At 36.6% G+C, this 14,868-nt stretch overlaps 1 pseudogene; it reads left to right on the top strand.

Annotated features, from left to right (window-relative positions):
* Positions 1-3,186: 3,186 nt before the first annotated feature.
* LOC101108219 (elongation factor 1-alpha 1-like) lies at positions 3,187-4,570 on the top strand (annotated as a pseudogene).
* The last annotated feature ends 10,298 nt before the right edge of the window (positions 4,571-14,868 follow it).

Below are 14,868 nucleotides of genomic sequence, written 5' to 3'. Positions count from 1 at the left end.
GGGTTAGAAAAATTGAAAAAGTCTTTAGTGATATCCTGAACTTAAAGGTGGTATTGAAAATAGAGTGGCTTCTTCCCTAATGTCTCTTTCCTGATTCTTTATTCATCAAACATATGCATAATATTTTCATGGGGTAGTTACTGGGGACTGCAGTGTAAAAAAGCTATCATTTTGCACTCATGGAAATCAATATATAAAATCTATTTTGAATGATATAATATAAACTTAATCTTTGCTTTATAATTCATATTTTAATGTGTACAATTGCATTAGCTACATTTCATTCCTAAACTCAATCAGTTCAATATAAAAATTAATTGTATTTAACTAACCACAGCTTATTAAAATGGAAAAAAAAAAAAAACAAGAAACAGACTAATCCAGACCTTCCTTAAGTGCACAAGTCAATAATTTCTACAAAAATCTATTCTTTAGAGTCATTTGGACAGTGGAGAAATTTTTATGACTTTAAGTGCATGAAAGCTACCCTTGAAGAAGCTACCTCTCCACAAACTTCCATTCCAGTAACATTCTTAAAATTAATCTAAGAGCATTAGGAAATGACTCCAAAAGTATCTGCTTATGCCAAAAGTCATGAAAGAAAGAAATCAAAACTAGCAGTTTTTACCACAAGATTATAGGGCAGAATCAGTAAATATGAATCCAGCTTAGGAGAGTAGCGATAAGATATTACAAACTGACCATTCTACAGATAATTTAGAGAGCAACCAGCTCGGGTAATAATTAGAAAATAATGGAGTATTACTCAGCTATTAAAAAGAATACATTTGAATCAGTTCTAATGAGGTGGATAAATCTGGAGCTGATTATACAGAGTGAAGTAAGCCAGAAAGAAAAACACCAATACAGTATACTAACGCATATATATGGAATTTAGAAAGATGGTAACGATAACCCTGCATGCGAGACAGCAAAAGAGATAGATGTATAGAACAATCTTTTGGACTCTGTGGGAGAGGGAGAGGGTGGGATGATTTGGGAGAATGGCATTGAAACATGTATAATATCATATAAGAAATGAATCGCCAGTCTAAGTTCGATGCAGGGTGCAGGATGCTTGGGGCTGGTGCACTGGGATGACCCGGAGGGATGGTGGGGGGGTGGCAGGTGGGGGGTTCGGGATTGGGAATATGTGTACATCCATGGCGGATTCAGGTTGATGTGTGGCAAAACCAATACAATATTGTAAAGTGAAAAAAAAAAAAGAAAGAAAAGAAAATAGAGAACCCTGGATCAGGGAAATACAAGTAACTGGGATAAAAAAGGTAGGATTTCATGCCTTCAAGATATAAAGATTTACTAATTTAAAAAAAAAGTAGATGAGTAAAAACTCAAGGAGGAGGAGATGTTTTACAAAGCTAAAGAAGAAGCACATTAAAATGCTTCCTGTCTTACCAATGGATGGAATATCAAGAGAATTGAATCTGTTTGAAATTAATTTTACACTAATTACATTTAGAATGGTCCTTGGTTAGAGACAAGTCTTCCTTTGTCTCTTGTGGCTCAGCTGGTAAGGAATCCGACTGCAGTGCAGAATACCTGGGTTCGATCTCTGGGTTGGGAAGGTCCCCTGGATAAGGGAAAAGCTACCCAGTCCAGTATTCAGGTCTGGAGAATTCCATGGACTGAATAGTCCATGGGGTTGCAAAGAGTCATACATGACTCTGTGACTTTCATTTTCACTCTCACTTAGTTAGAGAAACTGAACACAGGGAAGAATGTGTAGTACTAATTTATTTTTCATGGTTATAATAATGTAAACTCTATTTTTTGCCTTACAGTTTTTGACTTAGCCTAACAACAGAGCTTCCCAGGTGGCTCTAGTGGTAAAACCTACCTGCCAACCTAGAGAGCATATTCAAAAGCTGAGACATTACTTTGCTGACTAAGGTCCGTCTAGTCAAGGCTATGGTTTTTCCAGTGGTCATGTATGGATGTGAGAGTTGGATTGTGAAGAAGGCTGAATGCCGAAGAATGGATGCTTTTGAACTGTGGTGTTGGAGAAGACTCTTGAGAGTCCCTTGGACTGCAAGGAGATCCAACCAGTCCATTCTGAAGGAGATCAACCCTGGGATTTCTTTGGAAGGAATGATGCTAAAGCTGAAGCTCCAGTACTTTGGCCACCTCAAGTGAAGTGTTGACCCATTGGAAAAGACTCTGATGCTGGGAGGCATTGGGGGCAGGAGGAGAAGGGGACAACAAAGGATGAGATGGCTGGATTGCATCACTGACTCGATGGACGTGAGTCTGAGTGAACTCTGGGAGTTGGCGATGGACAGGGAGGCCTGGCGTTCTGCGATTCATGGCGTCACAAAGAGTCGGACACGACTGAGCAACTGAACTGAACTGAACTGAATGCAGGTCAGACATAAAACAAACCAGTTTGATTCCTGGATCAGGAAGGGCCCCTGGAGAAGGGAATGGCAATCGACTCCAGTATTCTTTTTATTTTTTTCTAATTTATTTAGTTTTGAATTGAAGGATAATTGCTTTACAGAATTTTGTTGTTTTCTGTCAAACCTTAACATGAATCAGCTCTCTCTCTCTCTCTCTCTCTCTCTGTCTCTCTCTCTCTCTCTCTCTCTCTCTCTCTCTCTATATATATATATATATATATATATATATATGTATCTTCCCTCTTGAACCTCCCTCCCATCTCCCTTCATTGGAGGATCCCATGGACAGAGGAGCCTGGCAGGCTATAGTTCATAGAGTTGTACAGAGTCGGACATGACTGAAGGGACTTAGCACAGCACGGCAAGGACAGAGAATAAATATATTGATGTGTGGTTTTCAGATGAGAAGTAAAATGACATCAAACTTTAAAAGGCAAAGGTGCACATAATATAATATACTGAATTATAAGTGAAGTATTATAGAAGACTGCTGTTACTCTTATTTCAGATGGAAATCAAGAAAACAATAATACAAAGGAAAAACATAGGACTATAGCATATTTTCTGAAAGTTTAGAGGTAACAAAAAATTAAGATCCTATTAAACTGTAAATGTCATTCATTGGTGGTATGAATCTAAAGTGAAAATGGAAAGTATTCAAAGGAATTATTTAAGTCCTTATCTTTTATAAAGAATAAATAACTTTTTTGTGACAGGTTTGCTGCCAGGACACAGATGTCATGAAAACCACCATTAAACCTAAGCAAACATGGGAAAGGAAGAGACCCACATCATCATCGTTGTCACTAGACACGTAGATTCAGGGAAATCTACCATGACTGGCCATCTGATCTACAATTCAAAGTTCGAGAAGGGGCTGCTGAGATGGGAAAGGCTTCTTTCATGTATGACTGGGTCTTGGACAAACTGAAAGCTGAACATAAGTAAGTATGGTATCACCCTTGATATCTCCCTGTGGAAATTCAAGAACCAGCAAGCACTATGTGGCCTTCATTGATGTCCCAGGACACAGGGACTTCATCAAATACATGATTACAGACACATCCCAGGCTGGATTGTTGTTGCTGGTGCTGGTGAATTTGAAGCCAATATCTCCATGAAAGGGTAGACCTGTGAGCATGTCCTTCTGGATGTGAAACAACTAATTGTTGAAGTTAACAAAATGGATTCCACCAAGCCACGCCACAGCCAGAAGACATAGGAGAAAATTGTTAAGGAAGTCAGCACCTACATTAAGAAAATTGGCTACAACCCTGGCACAGTTGCATTTGTGCCAATTTCTGATTGGAATGGTGACAACATGCTGGAGCCAAGTCCTAACACGCCATGGTTCAAGAGATGGGAAGTTACTCACATGGATGTCAATGCCAGTGGAACCACCCTGCTTGAAGCTCTGGATTGCATCCTGCCATCAGCTTGCCCAAGTGACCAGCCCTTGTATTAGCCCCTCCAAGATGTCTGTACAATTGCTGGCATTGGTGCTGCCCCTATGGGTTGAGTGGAGACTGGTGTTCTCATACCTGGCCTGGTAGTCACCTTTGCTCCAGTCAGTGTAACAACAGAAGTGAAGTCTGTTGAAATGCACCATGAAGCATTGAGTGAAGCCCTTCTTGGGGAGTGTGGGCTTCCATGTCAAGAACGTGTCTGCCAGAGATGTTTGTCATAACATTGTGGCTGGTGACAGCAAAAATGACCCACCAATGGAAGCAGCTGGCTTCACAGCTCAGGTGATCATTTTGAACCATCCAGGCCAAATCAGTGCTGGATAGGCCCCTGTGCTGGATTGTCACGCAGTTCACATTACTTGCAAGTTTGCTGAGTTGCAGGAGGAGATTGATTGTTGTTGTGGGGAAAAACTGGAAGATGGCGCCAAACTCTTGAAATTTGGTGACGCCACCATTTTGATATGGTTCCTGGCCAGCCCATGCGTTTTGAGAAGTTTTCTGACTATCCTCCCCTGGGCCATTTTGCTGTGTGTGACATGAGTCTGACAGTTGCTGTGGGTGTCATCCAAGCAGTGGACAAGAAGGCAGCTGGAGCTGGCAAGGTCACCAAGTCTGCCCAGAAAGCTCAAAAGGCTAAATGAATATTGTTCCCAATACCTGCTGCCCCAGTCTTAATCAGTGGTGGAAGAATGGTCTCAAAACTGTTTCTCTCAACTGGCCATTGAAGTTTAATAGTGAAAGACTGGTTAATGATAACAATACATCGTAAAACCTTCAGAAGGAAAGGAATGGTTTGTGGACCATATGCTTTGTGTGTTGCAGCTTTAAGTTATTAATTTTTAAAATTAATAATTTTTAATGGAAGCAACTTGACCAAAAATCTGTCACAGAGTTTGAGACCCATTAAAAAAATTAATAAGAAACCTGTGTCTAGACCTACTGTATAGCATGGGGAACTCCACTCAGTGCTACGTAATGGGAAAAGAATCTAAAAAAGAGTGGATATATGTATAACTGATTCACTTTGCTCTATATGTGAAACTTCACAACACTGTAAGTCAACTATACTCCAATAAAAGTTTTTAAAATGATAATAATAAAAGAAACCTGTGTCTTATTTTGGTCAACTTTTTAACTTCCTATAGCATTACTTTGGAAAGAATTGCTTATAACCTATTTCTGGTGAAACAGTTTCCTATTTATGGGTTTGTAGTTCTGAAGTGGAGCTTCAGGTTTGTTAACCTTGTGTTGAGAACTCATCTGTTTTAAGAAACATCTTGAGAAACATTGGTGTAACACTTTATAGGTTGGATAGATGAGTAAAGAATAACTTTTATATGTAAACAAGTGTGTAAGGTCAGATTCTATAGTATAAAAGCTCCTGTTGCATATAAAATTTTGTGATTACATAAATACTGAGTAAATTTATGTCAAATTTTAGTTACCCAGTTATGAGAATGTACATTCACATTTATAATATTTAAGTAGCTAATCTAAAATATGAGGCTTAAACAGTATTGAGCACTGCCTTGCCAGAGTTACTTGTATCCAGATTCTAGGAAAAATAAAAGCTGCTGGAAACTAAAAGAATAATAATAATAAATAAAGTTTGTGTAATGTTATGGTTAAAAATTAGAGATATACAAAATAAACCATTTGTTTTAAAATACCCAATTAAGAATCTATATATAGGGACCTTTGGAAGCTAGCATCCAAGATGGCGCCCAAAGATTCTCATGTGCTCTGCAGTTTTCATTCATACTGAGTAGGATTGATGTAGTCAATAAACTATTGCACCAACAAGTTATCTGTGACTTCCAAATCTGCATCATAAAACACTTTGAAGCTTACACCTTGCTTTCCTGGATGGCTCATCCTGGGGAAGCCAGCTGCCGTGTCATAAAGACACTTAAAAAGCTGTGCAGAAAGGGTGACGACCTGAGATCTCCTGCCATCAGCCAACATCAGCTTGTCATTGCTTATGTCGTTAGTTAGAGAAACAGAAGGACTCCAAGTGGCCCAAACTAGTTTGTTATAGCCCCAGCTAATAATAACATGATATTTTGCTACTTTTGAGACATTACATTTATTTTCTCTCTTTGTTTTTCAACAGAAGTGGGGATGACAGAAAAATAAAGATGCAGGAGTATATGAATTCCTAAAAAAATTATCCACTTCACCTTGACATTTACTTTGTATATGTTCCAATATAACAATACTTGGAATTCTAGTTAGTCTATGAATGAAACAAATTAAACATCTGTTAACACCCCTAAGTAATTATTTATAATCTGGAGATATTATCAATATTTTGGCAAAAATTTAAAATATATATATGAGTTGAGTTCAAGCAATTCTTTCAATTTTGAAAACTCCAAAATAATTATTTTCAGACATCTTCAGCATAGGCTTCATATTTTTCACTACCTATGAAAGTAAACATTTTTACTTTGAAATTCTGGAATAGGTTATTAAAGATTTAAGAGCTGTTATAAAACAACTGATATATAAGTGAAAATAAAATAAATCTAGTGAATTCCTTCAGATTTATTTTACTTTCACTTATATACCAGTGAATTCCTTTAGGGTCACTAAATAGTGAGAACTGAACCACTTCACAACACTAAACAAAAATACAACTACTACATTGGCATCTACAGTAAATAAATCACTGATCAGGTCATATATTTTAATTTACAGACAAACACCAATTTCTAGTCCAGAAATATCACCTAAAAGCTTATGCTGAAAATTTAAGGATAAGTAAGAAGCTTCTAAGAGTGCCACTAACTTGGAAGCTGGATCAAGTAAAGCATCATTTCCCTCAGCTCCAACAGCCAATTAAACTTTGGAAACAATCCAACTTTATCCATTGTTAGTATCACTCAGTTCAGATTCAGCATCATCTCTGGATTTAGATTCTTAGCAAGGCTTTCTAGGTCTAGAAATAACCACTGAAGAATATGGTTCAAAACATCCCTTGGATGCTTAATTATGATCCCTGATGAAAATCCTATAATGATTGTTTATTTTCCTGATGCCTATTTCACTTGTACCAAATTCCTTAATATTGTAGCAAGTCCCCTTGTAACTTATAACTTAGGCTCTCACTCTCTTTCACAACTTAAAATTTACTTGCAGTTACTCAATTGTGCAATGCTTCACTAATCTCAGAAATTACTCATTTTGCTCTCTTTTTGCCTGCAGTGCCCTTCAGTCAATGCACCCCACTAGGACCTATGTAACCTCTCCTCTTCTGTAAGACTGTAAGAGTATGAGAGTCATTGGTGTGTGTGTGTATATGGGTGTGTTTGGTGGTGTAGGAGGTTTTCATTTCTGAAATTGTAAACTGGTAAATTTTTGTTTGCAGACTACGACAAGTAGATTGACTCAATATCCTTGTCCTGTCTATTTATTCACATTTAACTGTTTATTATGCTTTGCTTTATATTTGTTATTTTCCTACATATTATTCTATCTCTGTATATACCACTATGGCCAGGCTCATTTCTATGTAATTACATCTCAAGGCGGTTATTTTGAGAGAACTAAACCAACAGCCAAAATAATTCAAGTTAAAGGTATCTTCAGATGTTGAGAAAACTGCCCCAGGAGCTCAGTCAGTGGTGTTTATAGTATTTTGCAAATGTATAAGAAGTCCATAATGGCCCAGAAATGTGTAATGATCAAAATAATTACATTTTATTCAAAAAGAGATCTGATTTAAAATAATAAAACTTGACCCAATGCAAAATAATCACACATTATCTTTGTGATATGTTGCCTTCTATAGTAAGGAAAACAAACTTTACAATTTATGATACTCTTGTATGGGACCAATTATCTTTAAGATGCAATAATAACTTTGCAACCTTCTCTCCATGTCAGAAGAAAAGATGAATATACAAAGTATTCCTTTATCTAATTATTTCATTGGCATCAACTATTTTACAAACTTTTCCCATGCATTTCATCTTCAATGCATGATCTTCTCTCTGATCCAATGGTCAAAAATTAAATGACTTTAATCATAACTTGAAATTAGTTAGTCATACCCACTCAGTTAACCTCTTAACCAACTTCATGAATATGCTGTCTCTGGTCCTGTAGGCTCCCTTAAGTTCAAACTGTCCAAATTTCTTGCCTGAGACTTGAAACAACCTTCTAAGGAATTAATATTTTCTGTCCTAATAAATCCAGCAAATCACCATTCCTTCAGTTCAGTTCAGTTCAGTTCAGTCACTGAGTCATGTTCGACTCTTTGCGATCCCATGAATCGCAGCACGCCAGGCCTCCCTGCCCATCACCAACTCCCAGAGTTCACTCAGATTCACGTCCATTGAGTCAGTGATGCCATCTAGCCATCTCATCCTCTGTCGTCCCCTTATCGTCCTGCCCAGAGTCCCTCCCAGCATCAGAGTCTTTTCCAATGAGTCAACTCTTCTCATGAGGTGGCCAAAGTACTGGAGTTTCAGCTTTAGCATCATTCTTTCCAAAGAAATCCCAAGGCTAATCTCCTTCAGAATGGACTGGTTGTATCTCCTTGCAGTCCAAGAGACTCTCAAGAGTCTTCTCCAACACCACAGTTCAAAAGCATCAATTCTTCGGCACTCAGACTTCTTCACAGTCCAACTCTCACATCCATACATGAACACAGGGAAAATCCATAGCCTTGACTAGACGGACCTTAGTTGGCAAACTAATGTCTCTGCTTTTGAATGTGCTATCTAGGTTGGTCATAACTTTCCTTCCAAGGAGTAAGTGTCTTTTAATTTCATGGCTGCAGTCACCATCTGCAGGGATTTTGGAGCCCCCTCCCCCCCAAAAAAAATCTGCCACTCTTTCCACTGTTTCCCCATCTATTTCCTATGAAGTAATGGGACCAGATGCCATGATCTTCGTTTTCTGAATGTTGAGCTTTAAGCCAACTTTTTTACTCTCCACTTTCACTTTCATCAAGAGGCTTTTAGTTCCTCTTCACTTTCTGCCATAAGGGTGGTGCCATCTGCATATCTGAGGTTATTGATATTTCTCACGGCAATCTTGATTCCAGCTTGTGTTTCTTCCAGCCCAGCGTTTCTCATGATGTACTCTGCATATAAGTTAAATAAGCAAGGTGACAATATACAGCCTTGACGTATATCTTAAAAAAAAGTTGCATTTATTCACAGGATATCCATCAGGGATGAATATTTCTCAGGTTTCAGTCACTTTTAACTGCTCTGATGTGAGGTTAGGTACTTACTTTGGTAAATTGATGCTTCATTTTAACATTCGTTAAATTTACAGCACTTCATAAAATGAAAAAAAAAACTGGCTTGTTTTTCTAATACTAATTTCAGATTCTGCCCATATTGATTCTTTCCTTACTTGATTTTTTTAAAGAGAATAAGTTATTCTACACACTCTCCCCCTGACTCCTCAGTTCTTCACAAGAGGCAATACACCATGACTACGAATCACTAATTAATACTTCACGACAAAGACTGATGAGCCATTGCAACTTCTCTGAAAGTATGCTAAGTCTCAGAATCTGAATTGTCATTAGTCATAAAAATACTGACATAATGATTAAGTTTAACTAGGTAATTCTACCCCAATTTAAGTTTCCGGTAGCATGCCAAACTCAGAATCCATTCATTTATTTAGCTGCAATCATGAATACAAGAACTGTATTCAAAAATTTTATGCTATTCAAATTGCTTCTAACACTCAACTGGTGAGTTCACCAGCTCATGACAAATGATTGCATCACTTATTTATATGTTTGTCAAGGTAATATATTACCTTCCCCTGGGAAGCTCATTGTACTTCCTAGTAAACCAAAATTATGCTATACTGTATTATACACACAAAAATGAAAAGAAGAGGAGGGAAGGAGGATGTATCAGTGGAGAATGAAACAGTAAACAGTCACTAAGTTACCTTCTGGCCAGAAGACAAGTGACTAAAGAAGTGTGTCACAGTAGTAGTGTGTTAGCATGTACTTGCAGAGAAATAAGATATTTATCTAGGATTTTCACTAATATATTGTGCCTTTGATGGGCTTCCCAGCTAGCACTAGTGGTAAAGATTCAGCCTGCCAATGCAGGAGAGTTCGATCCCTGGGTTGGGAAGATCCCCCAGAAGAGGAAATGGTAACCCACTGCAGTGTTTGTGCCTGGGAAATCCCATAGACAGAAGAGCCTGGCGGGCTACAGTTCATAGGGTCACAAGGAGTCAGACGCAACTGAACACACACATGCACATCGTGCCTTTGATAGAATGTTTTGTTGTGATAGTCTTGCTTTCTATTCAGTACATAGTTTCACAGGACTCTGTTGAATATCTGGTGGTGATGACAATCTGAAGTGAAGTTAGGAAACTTTCTCTCACCCTCAAGAATATTTAACAGGAGCTAGGCCTTAGTCCTCTGAATAGGGATCTTCTTTTAAATCCTGTTTCTTTAATGACTATGTTGGTGAATAGGTATGCTACATTTGAAACTTTTATTGTCCAGACCCTAGTGAAATTATTTCTGGTTCTTAAAGCAGAACTGTTTTCATTTTTCAAAGGTAACAAAACTGTTAGAACACTGAAAAAATATTTCTGTGTTAACAAATACTGTTATAATCAGTGCAAACTGTTAAATTTAAATCTAAACAAATTCCTAGATTGAATGTGGGCTAAAGTCTGGAAGTAGACTCAGGGATGAACAATACAGGGATGGCTGGATCATGCTGAATTTGTCACAGTAAAATGATCATTTGGGATATATTTTATTGAAGCAGTAACAGGGTCCATTACCTTCAGGATCTGCTAATTCCATCTTAAGATTCTAAAGCAAAGTAAGGGCTAGTCCAGCTGGCTCTATGTTGTTCACCTGTGGTTCTGTCTTGATTGGTGCAGTGTCTGCCATATCAAAGAATAAGCAATTAAACACCTTCTTAGAAATACCTTCCAAAATAAAATACAGAATAAATTTCATGTCAAGAATATACTTAACTCTTTTATCTGTCTCTTTCACTCTTTTTCCTAAAAGAAATTAGACATGATATATTATTTCTTGAATATCCCAAATTACTACTTCACATGAAAGATTAAAAAATTTTAGCCCTTCAATAATCCTTTGAAATAATTTCTGTGTTAATCACCAGTTCTGATATGTAGGTTTATGCATTGTCCTTATGACAATCCAGTTGAATGGCAGGAACAGATGTGGATGCTTATTTTATTATTTACGGTTTTATTTACTGCAATGGTATAAATGTGAAAATCCATCAAACTTGAATATTTTTGTGAATACGAAAAATTTCAGATGGCTGTGTCTGTTTGGTTCTACACATCACTAGGATATTTTTTTAATAATGATTAAGTATAATCTCATTTACAATTAACAGCTTATATTTTAATTGTCCTTATTTTATTTCTCATTTTATGAATCTTATTTTGGTAGTATTTACAAATATAGGGCTGAAAATAGAGAGGGGAACTTCTAAAATATTAGAAAAGAAGCTAGTAGTTTAATTTTGTATAATATTTGCACTGTATCATAACAATCTGTACAAGTACATAACACCAACTGAAGTGTATAAAATATTAGGTGAGCTTCAAAGTAAAGAAGTATTGTGTCTTATTCTTTAAGTTGAAGGTTTGAAATGTTCAACAATTCTGAAACTCTGATAATATTTCATTAAAAATTTATGATGAGAATGTAAGAGTAACTTTTATTCTGTAAATTAAAAAATTGTTGCTAGGGGTATTTGTTTAAAAATGTACATATCCCACCCCCTATTCCTTGTTGATTAATGGTTGTTGACCTCGCTTCTTTTTCTGTAACAAATTTCACTTTTTAAATATTCTTATATGCTGTTAGAAAAGCAATATTCATACACATACAAACAAGTAAAGAACTTATTATCAGTTTCATTCTGTCATATATGACTCATGCTGAGTCGTATACTTGTATGCATCTATCTGTTATGGATTAGTTAGGAAATAGCTTTTGTAATTTGCAGAATATGTATATTATATTTTTATGTGTATGTTAAAACCATAGAATGTACAACCAAAACTGCTGAGTGGTTATTTGGGCTTACGTGTGATTATATTGGTCTTACTTTAGATAGTAACACATTAAGCCTATTTAGCATATTAATTAATGAGAATTCTTATTCTGCTTATTTACAGAGACACTGTAGCATATTTGTAATGCCCAGTAATGACATTTTTAGCAGATCCCAATAAAGCAGTCCAATTAATTTTGGCTTCTAGGAACTGAAGTAAGAATTAATTCATTTGGCTGTTCACTTGACTCTAATCTAATATTACAAATAAACAATTAGTAAGTAAAATAAAAATTTTAAATTTTGTGAAAAATAGTAGAATAGATATTTGCATTAATTGTATTTTAATAACAACCTCATAGAATCATAGTTTATCCTCTGATCTTAATTTAAAATAGATTTTTACCAAGTGCTTTCTTCAACATCATCAAATAAATGAAAGAATCAGCCCATTATTATCTTAGAGGGAAAATAAATGGAAGAACTTGAGAAAAATGATAACTAGCTTATTAATAGTTTCTAATAATATTTATTTTAAAATAATTAAAATACATTCAGTCTCAATTGTCGCCTGAGATAATTAGTTTGGTCAAAGCCCAAGAATGAACCATATATAAGACAAAATTTTCTACCATTCTAATTATCTCAATTATTAATGTATACTTTTCAGTCTCTTTGTGTATTTATTATTTTTATGCAACTGATAATCTCCTATTCATTCCTAAGAAAGTGATCCCTCACAGTATATAGTATTAATAGGAGATAGCTAAACACAGGATACTCAATATCATAAAAACTTTCAATCCATTTAAATGCTATTTTATGATGGTTTGAGTCAAGAATACAACTACCTAATTCTTACACCATTTGTTGGATAACTCATCCTTTCAATAAATATTGCATTCATTACTTTAAGACATTTTGTTGACACAGTTCTATTTATCACTCTGTAATTTTTATGATAACCACTAATTTTGATTATCCTAGATTTGCAACATATTGCAATCACTTTTATATCTTCATTATTCTACAGTAAAAAATGGTCTTGTGTTTATGTATTTCCAGATGAATTCAACATCACTTTTACAAAATTTCCTTCAAAAATTATCATCAAAATTTCATTAAATCTGATCATTTATTTCCCTCAAATTAACATATTCATATCCCCATCAAGAAAGACAGCCTGTCTCTCCATTTTTAATGCCTTTGTTCTTTCTTAGAAGTTTTCTTTACATTTCCTCATAATAATCTTCAGCATGACCAGTAAGCATCTCTGTCATCTGACATGACATAATCCTATTTTATGACCGTTGTTGAAACTGATGATGTACAAACACATTTTTAAAGTTTTTTCATCACAATTACCTTAGTGGTTATACAGACTTTTTAATCTTATGATTTCTGTGATAGCATCATTACAAAGTTATTGCTCATCTTCTCAGAAATACATGCTTCTGCAAAATATTTGTGATGTAATATACTGTTTACTGGAGAAGGAAATGGCAACCCACTCCAGTATTCTTGCCTGGAAAACCAACAGATTATATCCCATGGTCCTCATGTATAGGAATTTATTTTCACTGCACGCTCAGTCACATCAATCATGTCCAATTCTGCGAACCTATGTACCATAGCCTGCCAGGCTCTTCTGTTCAGGCAAGTGTAATGGGGTGGGTTGCCATTACCTACTCCAGGGGATATTCCTGACCCAGGGATTGAACTGGAGTCCCCTGCACCTCCTGCATTGCAGGCGGATGTTTTATTGCTGATGAATGTATAGAGAAGTACAGCCTAATATTCATTGAAATTAGGAACAGAAATTGATACATACAGTTGGTAATTTATGTTATGTTAAAACATTCCTTTCTTAGCCAGGTTCCATCATTTCAATATTACTCTTGCCAAACACTAAATTCTTATTTTACTCATCTAGCTTATTCAAAATTTACATGAGCCCTCAGTTCAGTTCAGTCGCTCAGTCGTGTCCGACTTTTTGTGACCCCATGAATTGCAGGATGCCAGGCCTCCCTGTCCATCACCAACTCCCAGAGTTCACTCAGACTCACGTCCATCTAGTCAGTGATGCCATCCAGCCATCTCATCCTCTGTCGGCCCCTTCTCCTCCTGCCCCCAATCCCTCCCAGGATCAGAGTCTTTTCCAATGAGTTAACACTTCGCATGAGGTGGCCGAAGTACTGGAGTTTCAGCTTTAGCATCACTCCTTCCAAAGAAATCCCAGGGCTGATCTCCTTCAGAATGGACTGGTTGGATCTCCTTGCAGTCCAAGGGACTCTCAAGAATCTTCTCCAAAACCACAGTTCAAAAGCATCAATTCTTTGGCACTCAGCCTTCTTCACAGTCCAACTCTCACATCCATACATGACTACTGGAAAAACCATAGCCTTGACTAGACGGACCTTAGTTGGCAAACTAATGTCTCTGCTTTTGAATATGCTATCTAGGTTGGTCATAACTTTCCTTCCAAGGAGTAAGTGTCTTTTAATTTCATGGCTGCAGTCACCATCTGCAGTGATTTTGGAGCCCCTGCAAAAAAAGTCTGCCACTCTTTCCACTGTTTCCCCATCTATTTCCCATGAAGTGATAGGACCAGATGCCATGATCTTTGTTTTCTGAACGTTGAGCTTTAAGCCAACATTTTTACTCTCCACTTTCACTTTCATCAAGAGGCTTTTTAGTACCTCTTCACTTTCGGCCATAAGAGTGGTGTCATCTGCATATCCGAGGTGACTGATATTTCTCCGGCAATCTTGATTCCAGCTTGTGTTTCTTCTTGTCCAGCGTTTCTCATGATGTAATCTGCATAGAAGCTAAATAAGCAGGGTGACAATATACAGCCTTGACGTACTCCTTTTCCTATTTGGAACCAGTCTGTTGTTCCATGTCCAGTTTTAACTGTTGCTTCCTGACCTGCATACAGAT

The sequence above is a fragment of the Ovis aries genome, chromosome 4 (assembly GCF_016772045.2).
Source record: "Ovis aries strain OAR_USU_Benz2616 breed Rambouillet chromosome 4, ARS-UI_Ramb_v3.0, whole genome shotgun sequence".
Taxonomy (NCBI): domain Eukaryota; kingdom Metazoa; phylum Chordata; class Mammalia; order Artiodactyla; family Bovidae; genus Ovis; species Ovis aries.
Note: the sequence above shows the minus strand (reverse complement) of the source record. Positions and strands in the feature narration are given on the sequence as shown.